The sequence below is a fragment of the Macrosteles quadrilineatus genome, unplaced genomic scaffold (genome assembly GCF_028750875.1).
Source record: "Macrosteles quadrilineatus isolate MER2022 unplaced genomic scaffold, UCM_ALF_1.0 Scaffold_9__3_contigs__length_116548681, whole genome shotgun sequence".
NCBI classification, from domain to species: domain Eukaryota; kingdom Metazoa; phylum Arthropoda; class Insecta; order Hemiptera; family Cicadellidae; genus Macrosteles; species Macrosteles quadrilineatus.
Window position 1 is genome coordinate 38137249 of NW_026542602.1, and position 13584 is coordinate 38150832.

The 13584-nt window shown below is 33.0% G+C and overlaps 1 protein-coding gene across 1 annotated transcript in view; it reads left to right on the forward strand.

Annotated features, from left to right (window-relative positions):
* Positions 1 to 885: 885 nt before the first annotated feature.
* Positions 886 to 13584, forward strand: part of LOC129002628 (uncharacterized) — a 101082-nt gene continuing 88383 nt past the window's right edge. The window contains exon 1 of the mRNA XM_054430576.1: positions 886 to 914. The gene's annotated coding sequence lies outside the window, so the exon portion shown is untranslated. The remainder of the gene's footprint in view (positions 915 to 13584) is intronic.

Consider the following 13584-nt stretch of genomic DNA (forward strand, 5'->3'; position numbering starts at 1 on the left):
TTTTTTACTTGCTGTTTTATTTGCTGTCAGTAGCTGATTTAGTTTTCAATACACAATCTAATTCTGAATTACAGTATCTTATAGGAAATAACCACTAATTTTAGATATTAAACCAGTTATCTGAATAAAATAAAATGCTTTTGCACATGTAGCATTTGTAGAATTAATAAATAAATAATACTACTAAGAAAACTTCTCGTGAATTCATCGTGACAAACATAATTTAAAAACAATCTATTAAAATAAAATATTGTTTTCACCATCAACCCCCCCCCCCCTCCTATACACTGTTATATACAATGGACTAAATATAGTTTCATAGTAGATGTTACTAGTCTGTGTTGTAATCCAAAGTATCTTTACCTACCAAGTCACTTGATTTATTGTCATATCCCTGAATCTGTCTTGACAACATATGGCTAAGTTAGTATGTATAATTTCCAATAGTGGTCAAGACAGATGTTTATTGTTTCAATGTTTACATTTTATATTCTTCTAGTTGTTCATTACAAATTATTAAACAAGGCAGTTCATTTTTTAGTTTATTCAATAAAAATAGTTTACATATTATCCAGTGCGTGGATTTAGTACAAACAATACCAGTGTACCAGTTCGAGTGATAATTGTACGATATGAAATGAAATTTCGTTGAAGTGAACCGAGTTAATACTCCTGCAACACGATTTCTTTATCCTTCAACTTATCAGGTAGTTGAAGACTTGAATCGCCTGTCATTACTTATTTGGTAGTTTGTACTCCAGTTCTCATTGAGCAGGCGGCTCTCCACTTGTGAGGAGATGGGTGGTGAGACCCCCTGCCCCCCTACTATAGCCCCCCTATATCCCCCCCACACTCGCCCGACCTGAGGCTCAGTCGATAGCCCGGCAGTGGGGACCTCTGTTCGACGAGACAAGGTAAATTCTACTTTCATTTTCACTCTAGTAAACATCGTAGTGACCTACTCCTCACTCAAATCACATTTGTTACAATCAATCGCGTTTGTTACAAATGTCATAATTGTGATATTGTTTACTCTCGTATAGTTGTGTTGTGCTTGAAGTGTAATTTTAGAGGATGTTTACTTTTAAATATCACTTTAGAATGGAGTTTTTAAATACCTGCAAAATTATTTGTGTAGAGGATTTTACTAGGTGCGGGGTTTGATTATTTAGTAACGTTTGTAGTAATGTTTAAATTCTTGAGTAGATTTTGAACCACCTGTAGATCCTAGGTGTATACGCAGTCGCTTACGCAGCAAACGGTGCGAGCCCGGGAAATATTGTTTCACATCAAATCTAAACTAAATGTTAGCATTTCGCATGTTCGAAATCGTTAAGAACCAAGATATGCTAGAATCGTGTCCAATTTTGATACTGTTCTAATTTAAATAACGAAAATTACATGCGAAACTGAGAAGTAGGGTTCGTAACAGGTTTTGAATTGTATTTACAAATATTTATTGCTGCGAGAATCGCGTCTAGAGCGTTCATTTCAAGCTGTGGAGGTTTTATTTTAACGCCCTTAGGCCTACATAAATTTTTATATTGGTATAAATTTGCTATAACGTAAATTATCCTAAATTAGCATACCGTAAATTAAACTTACATTCTCGTAAATTTAACACCACTAGTTTTATGTCAACTGTCATCACATATATTTTCAGTATAGAATGCGATTTGATACAAACTTTTAATTCTTGTTTTTGAATTAAAACTGTTTCTGACATACAGTAATTATTTACCTAAGTGTCTTACTTGTCCTCTAGTTTTTGAAATGAAAAAAGTTCTGACAATTCTGTGAAATTTTGAAAACATATATAGGTGTCCAACATTATGTCTACATCAGTGCACTCAAGCACATGAACACACGTCAAAACTTCAGTGTTGTAAATTGGATGATAATTAGACCAAACTGATGGAAACAACTTAATTATTTCCCAGTACAACTTTTATCCACCCTTCGTTTATAGTGTATACAAATCATTGTTATTGGTTTAACAACTGTGAAGGAATGAGGATTTTGATATCAAACATGTTTTTTGACTCAAAGTTACAGGCTCACGTTTAGTTCATTTTAATTAGTATTCAGTAAGTAATATATTCCAAAATATGTAAAATATATGTATATGATAACGAATGGAAGATTGGAACGTAGATCCATTAGTCATACGTTCATCGAGTTTGTATTTATGCAAATCGTCTGTCAATGATTCCGCGTGTTGTTGCTGTGATTTTAATGTACATTAAGACTAAAAGTTGTGAAAATTGGTTTTCCTTACGTCCTGACTTACTAGTGATATTCAGAATAAATTCTAAATGATTATTTGACTTGATTTGATTGTTGGTCAATCATAATGATACCAAAATATTGGTCTCCGGGGGCGGAATTTAATTTGAGATATTATTTGGCTTTACATGATATAAACATCCGAAAATGATGTCAAAAAATGCCTTAGTTTCATCTGCATGTGTTGGAATAATGCGTCGTTGACATCTAAAACTCTTTCTGAGTCTTATATTTATGGCACACTCTCTGTTTATCTGTTTTGATTTATTCCGTTTAGTGAATCATCATTGCACAATACAATGTCTCGAATATTGTATGCACGCGTTTAATTTGTTATTTATTTGCCAGTGTTTGAATGGATATGTTATAAAGTCATGAATAGAGTATATTGATAAACCATGAATTACTTGAATCGCGGTTTTATTCCTGTATGCTATATATTATGACTAGAACGAGACGATGATTTAATTGGCCACAAGGGGGCCAAAAGTGATTTAACATTTTTATTTGTCAATTGGTCCGCCAACACCACAATAAAGGCCCCTTTTATTCACCGCGGTTGCCCGCCAGCGACCCGCCGCGGTTTTGTAAATGAACCACATCTCAATACAAATGAACAAAGTAAAAAACTAATATGGCAGTTTCTAAATTTTTCTGAACTAATGTACCCAAATGGTGAATTAATTGTAACGCCTACACTCTCATCCGACGACACCAACATTTCTTGATTGATTTCAAATTTTAGGAGAAACTCTGACAAAAAAATCTCCAGCTAATAAGTACTGTAAACATTTTCTGAGATATTATTAATTCGTGAAAATTATTTATTATTAATTAAAATAATACGAAAATAGCATGTGTAAAATACAAATATGAATAGTCATAATGGCAAAGATAACCTTCCCACACTCTAAACATATACACATACGCTGTACTAAGCTTTACGCTATCGTATGACGTTAACTCTATTTAGTATTGAATAACCGAGACATATTTGTATTGAATTTATCAGTGCGTGGTCTAAGGTATCATAGGGCTAACATGAAATGCATTACTGGATGGTGACGAAGACATCAACTTGGCTCTTTGTAAGTTAATGTACTGTTAACTTTGCGTATGTGCACATTAGTAACTTGTGTGACACATAATATAGTGAATTCACATTGGAAAATAAAAAAAACGTTGTTTATGAAGTTTACAGGGGTTTTCAGTATTTTTTTCAACAAATTTTGTTTTCCAAAGAGATTGTTTAAAAATCCATAACGTTCTCAATAGAAGGCAAATAAAGTTTGTGCATATTTTTATTTCATATCTAGACTACTAATGAAATCAATATTTTAAGCTAAATTAGTTTAGAATATTCCTATTAAATACATTACGCCTAAAAAATATTTTTTTTGTGTGTCAGTGTGTCAATGTATTCTTAAAAATATAAATCAGTGTTATTTGGACAATTTTTAATATTCTTTCGTATAATGATTATAATGTTTTCGCACAATATTAGTTGTTTGTTTTAAGACCACGCCTTTCTTAATTCGGAACAAACTAATCGTTTACCAACGCCTTCTACCAATCTACTTTCATAATTTTTCAATACATCTTGAAACCCCCTTTTATCAAGTTTGCAGATATGATTTTAGGTTCTGAAGGAACTTTTGGCCAACAAGAAATAGAACATTTAGACTACTTAAAACTTTGTTGATGATAACTAATGTATATTATTTTAACTCATTACTGTTCATTTTATATCTAAATAAAGGTAAAAAGGACAAAATAAAGGTTCATTTGTGGATAACGAGAAGTCCTCAAAAATGATGATATAATATTACTGCTTTCAATATAAACAGAAAAGTTTACTCACAAGGAAATATGTAGTCAAACATATACTTTTCGTTATATAATCTGTTTGGACATCTCTCACCTTTTTTAAATAAGGAGAACGCAATCCCTGTCACCACAGTCCATTTCACACACATTTATCAATCATATTACTAACTGGATTGATGACCTAACTTACAAACCATGTCGTTAACAAATTATGTACTTCTCGGTCAGTATCAAAATGATGGAATACTGTTTATAAAACTCATAGCTGCTCATTTAACGGAGCATTTTGCAATAAGCATGTTTTTCTGGAGAGATAAAGCAAAATGAAATCCCTTGGATGTTTAAAAGAAGAAGCGCGCAGCTTCATAACATTCCTCCGGCCCATTTGAAATTCAAATCGCTCTCAGGCCGGTAAACAATTAACCATTCAAGTTCATATATTTGCTTCACGGATATAAATTTGTCACTCGCTTGATCTAGTTTAGAATAGTTTTTCGTGACGATTTAGGTATCGTTTTGTACAGGAAATAAATCTACACTAACAACCTGACCGGTGAAAGTTAACCTGTAGGCTTTAATTTACATTCTCACAGAAGCGATGTTGTAGCACGATGGCTGTTTCACATGCTACTTTCTGCCTCCAGCTGTTTATTTTGTTATAATTATCACAAAATCTTAGATCAGCTGTTTACATTGCTGCAATCGAATTATTAGAATTTTATTTTTTGCACACATTTTGAAGCTGGAATGCGATACCATTATTATGTCTTGCTACTTTAGATAGTTTGTTTGATATTCTTTAATTATGTCCAAACGGTATATTTATATTTTTCTTCAAAAACACCCTAGAATATTTTTCAAATAATAAAGTTGTAAACTTAAAAACCACCCTATTGAGAACTGTGGAGTAAATCAATTATATGAATTCAGCTTTTAGTTGAAGGAGGAAACTTTGGTAAACTTTATCCAATTTTCGCAAAGATTATCTAATTAAAAATACTTACTATTTATTGAAAATTTTAAATACTTTGCAAGTTTTAACTGCTCTGATCTGCGAGTTCAGATACTTTGAACTTTATAAGGTCAATGTCTCGTTGGCTTATGTTCTTTCTTGGTAAGAATTCTTTTTGATTTTTTCATGAGAACTTCTTAGTGATTTATTTATACGTAGGCCTACTAACTTTATTAGATACCTTCGTTCTTATTCTCTTCATAACTATAGTTAAATAAAATGAATTCTCCTTATTGCATGTTTAATAACATAGTACATAATGATACATATTTCTAAAATCATGACATAAACATTGCAAACACACATAGCTTGACTCGAATGCAAATGCTACAAATTAAACTTAGTCCAAATCAAAATTTCCGTTTGATGACTGCAAACGTTGACTAGTGGGCAATTTGTTCAGTGAAATCCAATAGTGTTGTCGTACGAGTTAATTAGTTTTATAACTCAATCCAACCAAAGTTTCCGGTTAGCTAGTCGTATATTTATTCGATTCTAGGCATGTTGTAACGGTTGTAAATTTTTACCGGCTCTAAGTTGATATTTACAACCGTTAACAAGCAAAAGGTGTTAGCAGCGCGGACAATAAGCGGGTTCGGGGACAAAGGTCAATCCCGATAACAGCCACTAACCTACGACGCCGGCCGCTGGAGACCGCTGAACACGGAAGTAGTTCCTGAAATCACCGTTGGGGCTCGCTACTTCTGAGGCGAATAAAACCAGAACCGCTAGCCGTTCAAAGGAGTCAGTTCAGTTCAGTTGAAAGCAGTTGAAGACCAACCAACAGTCAATATGACCTGGTAGAATTAGCCAATTGAAATTCCAGTTCATTTTCTCTGGTGTTGGCGTATTTTAAATTCTCCAGTCAAGTAAGTGTTGTCAGACTGTTTGTGAAGGAAGACTTGCAGATTTCAGCCATTGAGATATTTTATTTAGTGAGACTGGCATTAACGTTTGATATTAAGAGTTGACAGTGAAAATCAGGAATTGAGACGATCAAAGTCAAATAGTGAAGAAGCCCAACTGAAATCCCAGTTTAGTATCTCTGGTGTTGGCCCGTCTTTACTCTCAAGTCGAGAAGTGCTGTAAGTGTAATTTGGACTATTTGTGAAGTAAAGCCCTTGCAGTTATATTTCAGATATTTTAGTTTATTTTATTAATTTTACTTTAGAAAGACCGGCGAGTTAGCCTGGCAAGTAGGATTTTATTTTATTTTATTAAATTGTTGTAGGTTAGAAAGACCGGCGTGTTAGCCTGGCCAGTAGGGAGTTATTTTATTTTATTTAATTAATTTGACTTTAGAAAGACCGGCGAGTCAGCCTGGCAAGTAGGGAATTATTTTATTTATTTGAATTGTGGTAGGTTAGAAAGACCGGCGAGTTAGCCTGGCCAGTAGGTAATTAGTTTAGTTTATTTTTTACTTTAGAAAGACCGGCGAGTTAGCCTGGCAGTTAGGGTGACATTTTAGCATACTGCAACGGTTAATTTGATTAAGACCGGCGAATTAGCCTGGCACGAGACACGCGAGAACACCCAGCGTTGGCAATTGTTTTAAAGGTGATCATTAAAGCGATGATGAGTGTGATGACACTGTTGACCCCCTGTGGTGAGGTGTCACTCTGAGCTTTAACAGACAATAAAGACGTTTTATTCAAAATTGAGTAGCGGAAGGACCTTGGAGGTTCCCAGCTCGACTCGAGCGATTCCGAGCATTTTATTTGTAAGGCGATACGGTAGAGGAGCGTAGTACGGGAGAAGCCTCAGACAGAAAGGCCGCGACCCCGGCGCGCCGTAGCACCTTACAATGTGTAATACAATATATACCCTCGTACGAGATTTTCTTACCCTGTGACTTTCCACAGTGTTCGAAGGTAAATAAAAGTACGAATTGAAATCAGAATTGACTTGAACCTTGACATTAGTGGATTGAAAACTTTACGTCTTATGCCTAGAAGACTCAAGTAGTTTAATAAATAATGTTTTTACCACGCAATTTGAAAACCTAACGTTTGACAGCCAATATTGACTTAGAAACTACACTAGATATTTTCGATACCTACGAATTAAATTGTTTTAATCTAGTTTAAAAATAATTTTGTCTTAGTTTCAAGTTTTTTTTACATCTGCGAACTCATCTCCATTTCCAAGTGAAATCATTTTCCCAAACCACTTTCCATTCATCAATTACCAATGACAATCGCATTGAAGCCCCTTAATTATTTATCTTAACAAGATTGATACAACAGTGGATATTGCGCTCTCCTAGCTTCAATAAAAATACATTTGTTCATTGCTGAAATACTTTCCAATAACGGTATGCTTTCCAGCTTTGGATACGATACGATTTCAAAGGATTTTCGATGTTCCTTAAAACAACTAAAAATTCCACAAAACAAACACTATAGAAATTCATATGAGATTTTGCAGACCAGTAAAACTTCCAAAAGTATTTTCGTCTTGAATACGTCCACACCTTTCCAGTTCACCAGTCTAACTTGTCAATTCATGCCCGGAGATTTAGGCTTAGAGATGAATAATGGCGGATGACAGATTGATTGTTGGAATCGGAAATGACGGTGAAACTGACGAGAAGAAAAAGTGAAATACGAAGGAGGGGGAGGGGGAATAGGGAAGGTAGGGGTGGAAATCTGAGGTGATAGGATGGGGATTTTTAGAGATAAAAATGTCGTAATGTAACATAATATGTTTTGTTTCGGCTTTGCTATATTATAACAGTTTAAAACGTTATGAGCATTACGATTGAATTTAACAAAAATATTGAATTTTCTGTTCTGAATTTAATTTGGCTATTATTACTAATTGTTTACTAACTCATTTTTAGCGAATTTCCCATATAGGGAATAAGCTATTACCGTAGTACTCATGGTAAGACCTGGACGCGGGACCGATTTTTCTTTCGTTTTGAGGTCGGCCAAAAACACCATCCGTTCAAATTCATATATATATATATTTATATATTTATATATATATGTGTCCGTCAGCACGATAACTCGAGCAAAAATGATCCGATTTTGATGAAATTTGGTACAAACGTGTAAATGTACGTTTATTCGAACGAGTTCGCGATCCAGCATGATCGGACCATGGGAACGGGGGTTTACGGGGGGTTTTATGGGGTAAAAATAGGTTTTTCCCATTTTTGACCCAAAAAACATAAAATTTAGCAATTTCTTTCCAAACCATTTTGTAGAGCTTAAAAAAACAAATAATTTAGTATATTGAAGCGTTATTATGCGCCTAATGGTTACGGAGAAAATTCCAAAAAATTGTAAATTTAAAATTCCCATGTTATTCTTATGGAGAATAAGTAAACTGTTGTAGTTTGCTTGTTTGTGAACATATTTTGATCAAATTTGGAAAATGTTTTTATTTATTACTAACTATTCACATTTTACAAAAAAAAAACAGTTTTACCCTCCCTGATGCAGCAAACCTAAGTACTTGTTAAACTAATTCTATTTAAATCAAGAATAAATGTTATATTTTTAAGTAGACATTTCAGTGTAAATCCAATCAGTCAAATGGAAATTCGCTTAGTCTGCAGGTTTGCTGCGGTGGGGGTATTTTAAACTAAGACTGGAGATTTTAAAAATCTTCACTTAACTTTTTGTGAGAAGTAACTTAGGAATAACGTAAACATAAGATATCACCAGCTTAAAATGTTGTTAATGTCCTTAAAAACAATATTAAAATGAAGTTATAAAACATTATCTTCCAATGTAAATTTTAAAGCATTTTGAAATTGGATTTTTACGCTGATTTTTCAATTTAAACTTATTGATACTTACGAAAAAGGAGTTTACATGGTTTAGGCTTAATTAATTAATGCATAAAACTTGAGTCCTCTTATCCTGTTTTAATTATTTACTTCTGTAGCTTTTCTGTTCTTTAATTCAGGTCCACCTTGACCACCTTAAACAGGAAATGACATTAAGATATTGCGTGAGGATTCGATTGATCATAGCGATTTCTAGCACTGATTTTTATTTTTTATTAATCTTTTATAGTAACAAATATTTTGTTAACCCTTAAACACATTTAAATTAACATAAGTACCACTAGTGTACTATCGAATCAGCTACAAATTTAAACTTTATAATGCAGTATAAGTAAGAATATTGTATAAGTAATGTGTGAATTATTTAGTTATTAGTATTTTTTTTTCTGAAATTATCTTTGCACACGCAATCATACAGCAACTTTGTGACGGTCGAAAGTTAATGCATCACACACATGCATGAATGATTTTTTAAAAATTAAAATACTTACTTGCGTTTGCAGTATTTTTACTTCTGGAAATGTGTGATGTTCATACTAGGTTTAGAACACATTACAGTGGGAGGGTAATCATAGGTTTAGGGAAGGTCTGAGTCCAACATTTTCAGCTGGATTAACATATTCACACTAAACATTTGCATATCCCTGGGCGACCTTCTTTTCATCACCTTGCTAAGCCACGATGTAAATGTTGCATTTTTCCTAAAAAAATCTTGTTGTTCATCTTAGGTTTTTGCTATCTTGTGTGTAGAGTTTAATAATTCCTTGATTATTTATTCATGTGTTAGGTCGGAATTTTTATGAATGTTCATAATCATTATTCGAATTACACAATCTTTTTTAAATTTATTATGATATTGTATTTGCTGTATAAAATTTTTTATTGGTTAACGTTGTACACGTATAATGTGATAATGGAATCTAGAAACGGATGCAAGTTTCATTTTATTTATTTTATGTTAAAAAACAGCCAAGTCACAAAATGTTGGTCGTCGATTCTACAATGCATATGAGTACCATATGGAAAAAAAATTGTAAAATCAGTGGGGGTTAAAAAAAATGAAAATAAATATTATACGCAAAGTTTAAACTTTGTGTGTTATATTCAGGTTGCTGATAAAGTGTTCATTAAAGCATTAGGTTAATGATAAACATCAAAGGATGGCAGGATCGCATCGTATTCACTATCCTCATTATGCAGAGATGATATCAATAGGCTTATACACGAACTGGAGCATGTACTGTAGAGGGATTATTCAAATTGATCCAAGCCACGATTTTTATTATTATATCTTGTATTTGTTACAGTTTCAAACACATAGTATGTTACGCATATAATTAATACGATTTACGTTATACAAAATATAGCCTATATAAAATATATTTTGCCTTCGTTAACTTTTTATTAGTAAATCTTTGTTCCAAACCTCTTCTAGAAACCTAATTGAAAATGCGAAATAGATTGATCGAATGTTTTATTTATTTTTTATTGATGATCAACATGATCAACAATAAACATTTCAATGATCAACATTTCATCGCTTAATGATGACCAAAGATAAAGCATTATTGTTGGCAACTATGAGTAACGCATTGAAGAAGTAAATTCAAAAGACAAGAATGCAAAAATTCAAAGAGCTGATTTAACTTTTTGTTAATTGGAGGCTTGGAAAACGTCCATCTCAAATGTACACTAGTATTACGTCTTTGCGCCTGGTGTTGTAAATTAAAGTTAATTAGGTTAAAATTAACCCGTCAGGTTGTTTAGATTTATTTTTCGTAATATAGGGTGCTCAAACCGCCTTATAAAAACCCTTCCAACCCAGATTGCCATATTTGTGGTATTTTAAGTATACATAGAGAAGCAATTCTTTGTTTTAAGTTCATTGTTGGTGATGGTGAACAACATAGAGAAGGTTATAGATTGAAACCTATACAATGAAGTACTCGTATATAAATTCAAGCTGAAGCAAATATTTTCACTTGACTAATTTACTGTGTACGGCCTGAGAGAAATTTGAATTTCTAATGTGCCAAAGGAGAGCTGAAGCGGCGCGTCTCTGTACTTCATCATCCGAAGGATTTCATTCCGATATTTCCCCCGAGGTAAATATGCTTATTGAAAATACTTCGTCAACCGAGGCAACTTTGAATAACTTAAATATTATCCTGCTATTTTGCAAAACACTGTATAGTGTATACTTCAAACTTTAGACGTATATAAAATATAAAAAATACATTGTGTCCTCAGTGAGGGTTTTAAAATATTTTTCAGTCTTAGCCCCAATGAAATTTCGTATTAAAAGCTTTAAAGAAAAGCTGTCCAAACTTCTCAATTTCTTTTAGATATGGTGAGAATCGAAACCACCTCTCTCGCACCAAAGTTGGAGACGCCAACATAATATAGGCAGCAAAACATCCATGATTCTAATATTAATATTTGTGGTTTCTTCGACATCCTAAAATATTACAAAACTCTTGGGAATAACAATGCAAGTGTGAGTCTAGGGATTTCCGTAAATAACAATAAATTACAAACGTAAAACCTCTGTGATATAAATATAAAATAACTCAAGCAAACTGTCCGAAACGTATTAAAACAGCCTCAACTTAATTTTATCCTAGTTTATTGTAAATTCGAATTGAATGATATAATTCACATCTAGTTGTCATACTGATTACTGATATTCGCAAACATTAACAGTTCATTAACTCCTCAAGAGCCAAGTTGGTGTTGTGTTTGCTCGCCTTCAGTAATGTATTTCATGTTAATCACAGGATCAATCACGGGCAGTGGGTTAGCACTGATTACTGCAACACAAAGATCCTTTACCTATCAACCTAGGCATATCTAATCATTGAGACATTTACTTTAAGTGAAAATTATGTGGAGTGTTTTCCGAAAATGTTAGTACTTTACATTAGTATATTGCAATGTAATTGTCTATTTGTTTTCAAGCATTTATTTATTAGCTAAAATATACTTTTCAATGTCCTAAGATTTTAATAGTGATGGTATTATTGACACAGTAACAGGTTAAGGCAATATTAATTAGACAATGCGTAGAAATGTATACAACCTTTTAATTCTGTGAGCATCTAATTCATCAAAGAAATAACGAATCTACACTCAGATCTTTTATTAATCATCCCCCCCCCCCCAAAAAAAAAAAATTCAATACATTATTTTTTGGGTATTACCACTAGTTAAATGTATTATTATAACGGGTGTATTTTAAAAGATGTTTACCACGTTACAAGTGTATTTTGAATAATATTTTTCTCCGATTTTAACAATACTTTCTTCAGAATTTGTTTAAAACTTATACTTTTCAGAGTTAACAAATTGTATTTCATCTTAAATGTTTTTATGTTTACCTGTAACTGATTTAGTTTCAATTATTTAAGTTTCCTGCGTAACTGACCCTAGACCCAGATATCTGTCATTGACCTATCAGATAATGATTGTTATCTAGCAAGAGGCATACATTGCATAGTAACAAGGGTTTGGACCGTTACCTCACAAAATCTTGTAGATAGTCACAAGACTAACTGAAAAATACAAATAATCTAACACGGATTTATAATACGTCGTCAGCGGTTCAAAGATGACATAAAGGGCGTTCGTTACATGCGGCGTTGGTAAAACACCGCAGTCCGGAAAACACATTAAACCCGCTTAAACAGCTTTGTTCGTGATTCTCACACACAACACATACATTAACACAAGACACGCACATCGTAAAATTAAATATTATTCTCCTGATAAGTCTATTGTTGACATCGTCATTGCCGTGTCCAGGTAGCTTACATAGAGTCGGGTGGATTTAATATATTTCCTGAACTGGGGTATATTGTCACCCACAACACCCCCATATGTAACACTCTGGTGCAGTTGACTAGGTAAATGTCTGATGATTAATTTATACACAAACGAAGGGAACCGTGCGCAATTTGCGCATTTTAATAGGGTTCGAGTTGGTTTATTGAACCATGTAAATGCACAAAAATCTAATGACAATTTTTATGATGGCTTAGCTTAGATTTATTATTTTGAATGACAAAATTTTATTATTCTAATTTTTAATTGATTACTAACCAAACAAATGGTATATTAATGTATCATACATTTAATACCGAAATTACCTTTTCATCCACATACCTAAACAGTCAACAGACACAAGTTTTGTAGGAAACGTGTAAAATTTTTTCAAATTCGTGATTCAGTGAGGTGCTGAGGTAGTAAAAAGGTCGGCGAGGGATATGTAAATGTTTAGAGTGTGAATATATTAATCCTGCTGAAAAGTTTTGACTCAGACTTTTCTCAAACCTATGATTATCCTCCCTCTGTAATGTGTTCTAACGTTTATAACCCAGAATTGCAATTGCACATTAATAGTTAGCATTATTTTAAACCTAATTTTTGCCACTGAAATCAAACAAATCGATTTTGTGGGTGTTTACTCCTTTTAATTCCGTAGGCCAATCTCTATGTGTTGTATAGCGCTACCTAACCTGATATGTCAAAAATATTCTTAACAGTAAAGCTTTGAAAGGGTAACAAGTAGGTTGGGTATTTTGATTTTTGAGGTTTTAGAAGCCAGTGGAAATCTTTAAATATTGTTTATGCTTACAAAAGTAATTCAGGAAGTTATACTTCC